The sequence below is a fragment of the Rhodnius prolixus genome, unplaced genomic scaffold (genome assembly GCF_049639745.1).
Source record: "Rhodnius prolixus isolate KJV_2025 unplaced genomic scaffold, Rpr scaffold_3, whole genome shotgun sequence".
NCBI classification, from domain to species: Eukaryota; Metazoa; Arthropoda; class Insecta; order Hemiptera; family Reduviidae; genus Rhodnius; species Rhodnius prolixus.
The window spans coordinates 46,513,282-46,516,715 of NW_027411603.1; positions in this window are offsets into that span (position 1 = coordinate 46,513,282).

The window sequence follows — 3,434 nt, forward strand, 5'->3', positions numbered from 1 at the left end:
GAGTTGTGACGTTGTGACCCTTGAGGAGGTTATATTCTGTTGATGTTACAGTAGCCAATGTCTTCTTGATTAAATTTTAATCATAAGGTAATACATTTTGTAGTTGAGTTAATTGCATCTGTCCTGCACTATGTGTATGATCATCACTAATATATAATGCAATATGTATTTTTTTTTTTTGCTCAGACCAAAAAGACCATTAATTTGCCTGTCAGCGTAAGAATATGTTTTTTTTAAATCATAAAAATTTGTTTAAAACATTCATTATTTAGTAGTTTACTCTGTATCTTGAATTTAGTAACGACTTTATCAATATTATTTCTTTAATTTAAAGCGCGTCAAGCTCTGAGGTTGTTGGTGCCCAGAGCTTTTTTGAGTGCACTCCCGGCCTCCGGATAGTGTCCTCTCGTTCAGACAACACTGTCCGGAAAGAGTTGTAAGAAGCTCCTAGAAAAAAAAAAATCTAAGGGCCTGTAGCTAGATTCGAACCCAGGATCTCCGGTTGGAATCTAGTATACGCTATCCACCGAGCTGATCTCTTCCCTCCTTTATTTTAATTATGAGTTTTTTACTCACAGGCTATTGAAAATCTAGTTTAATGTTTGATGTGATCAGCTAGGGCAGTATTTTTTTTTTGCGTATCCACTGATCATAAGTGGCCTGGGCTTTTTTCAGTGCGCTGTCAGTCTCCGGTCAGCGTTCTCTCGTAACATATGAAGCTTTTTGGAAGACAAAATCTTCGCGTTGGAATCCAATATCCGCTAACCACTGAGCTAATCCGTTCTCTTATTAGCGCTAGTATTTTTCTTCCTTTTAATCACAGGTTTTCTCGCGTTTTCATTCTTTTCTGAACAAGCTGGGAAAACTGATTCATTTCAATCGTTGATCAAGCACCACTCATGCTGAAACGTTTGAAAAATTACGAAAAATTGGTCACAATATAATAAATAAATATAAAAATCATGCAGAAAGCAATATATATGAAAAATAGAATGCAATTTCAATTATTTGTATCCCTTATTTCTTACTCCTTTGTCAGAATTCAATGATGTAGGTATACTTTTTGTTTTTAATGCGGAAATAAGAACTTTTCGAAGTAAGCAACATCCCTGACGAGTACTATATTATGACAGTACAAAGAAAAGTGGAGCTAAAGTAATTTAAATCTTTTTTAATGTAAATCCTCAAAACGTCTCATATGTAACCATTTCCATTTGTTTCAAAATGAGAATAATTTGAGTACTCGACAAATAAGAAGGTATTCTTTGAAAGAGTTATTGCTGGCGGGCATTGCATACTTGCTTATTTCGCGAAGAGTGAGTCTAGCTGACGCATAGTTACCGCAACGTTCACTACTATCGTGACAGCTGGCACTAACAGTCACTAAACTCAAGAGTTTACACTTATCTCCAGTAACTTCTGCCACAAAAGTACTTTACGGTAAATCACTTTAAATGCCATGTATGTGCTACGCGACAGATCTAACTATCCACCAAGAGAAGCCCAATTCTTTGCGCAGGTCCTCCAGCTTCTCCGACGCGGAGGCTGTGCACTAATTTTTGAATGTCGCACTCCGTGTTGTTTGCGGTCTCTTTGTGATTAGGATCATTTTGATCGGCACAGTTATTAAAAATGTAACATCTGTCAATAAAAAATTATTAACTATTAAAATTAATTTAAATTAAAAAAAGGAAAAAGCAATTGTAACAATAAAATTATTTTTTTATTTATTTTCGAGTCATATTATCTAACAACTATCATTGTTTAAAATGTAATTATGTTACTTCTTAAAATTTAATAAATATATATTTTTTTTAAAGTAAAATACTTTTCCATAAAATTTTTTTTCAGTTTTTATTTTTAGGAAAAGATATTTTCGTAAATTCCACAGAATACAGTTGCTCAATAATTTTCACCTTTTTCTTTTCTTGTTGTTACTTTTCACTATTGGGAGAGGAGGCGTTATTTACACATTTTTTTCAGAGTTCTTTTTTTTGCAACACTTTTTTCAATAAAAAAAAAAGTCCAACTTATTTTTAATATTATCAATAGTGAGAAAAAAGAAGTATTGTACAAGTATTATTGTGTCAATTTATTTTTTATTCTAATAGAGAAAAAATATAAAGGAGAACAAAAAATAAAAATAAATAGTTCAATCATTTTAAATAATTAGTACTATTAAAAATTGGAAAAAACGGAGTATCTTTATGTACACTTATAATTTTTATTTTATTTTTTCTGAATTGATAAATTTTTATTTATATATATATTAACCACTTATATTAATTTTTCATCTCAAAGTTTTAACGTTTTCCAAAATAAAAGAGTGAAAAGAAAAACAATACAATTTTTTTTTCCATTTCATTGTACACACGATTTACTAAAGCTGCACAAAAAGAAACTAAAATGGGCAAAATATAAAAAATAAAACAAACAAAGCATTTTTACCGTATATAGTTTAGATACTGCCATTTATAATCTTTAAATATATTATATATATTTATATGTATTTATAAATTATGTACAACAGATACTGTTGATACAACTACTACTCATTAAATAATCATATACATAATATTTATATTTTAATTTTTAGTTATCTTTTTTCTTGGTCGTCTTCTCTGGCAATTTTGACAATTTTAAGTTTTTTTCCCCTTATCTACTTGAATTTTTTTTTTTTTTATAGTCATACACACACACTCACACGCACAAAATCTTATTCTTTCAATATTAATATTGTTATATTTAATGTCATTTGTGAAAAAAACTACACACTTATTAGAAGATATTGTTTGTTTGTTTTTAAGAGCTACAGAAAATGTTTATTCTTTATATTTATGTATAAAATATTCAAAGAAATATATATATATTTCTTCTATATTTGTTGTAGCAAATTAGCGGTCTTGTACCCATAAAATCCACCTATATAATTTATTCAATATTCACATTGTGAAATTGGTACTTTTTTATTTTCTTAGCAATAAGTTAACTGCATCAGGATTATTTTCTTCGTGAGCTGTTTTCATATTTTCGATTTTCCCCCATTATTATTATTTTTAACAAAAAACTGAATTTTATTTAATTTACAATAGATATTTTAAATAGGCCTACATGTGCATCTTTTTCCAGTTTTATTATTTTTTTTTCGATCCTTTTTTAGTGCTTAAAATAAAATATAAGCTACATTGAATGAATTCGTCTGCTTTAAAATTTAAGAAATAAGAATTTATTTTATATACTAAAAAACAAATTTAAAAATGTCTAAACTTCTGATGTACTTTCTATTAAATCTGAAATTCTAATCAAAACAGACAATTCTATACATATATTGTATAGTTTTTAATTTAATTTTATTTCATTCAAAAAAATTTACTCAAGTTTTCAATTTTTAAAATATACTAATTTGTGTCAGCTAAATGATTGGCCTCAGTGAT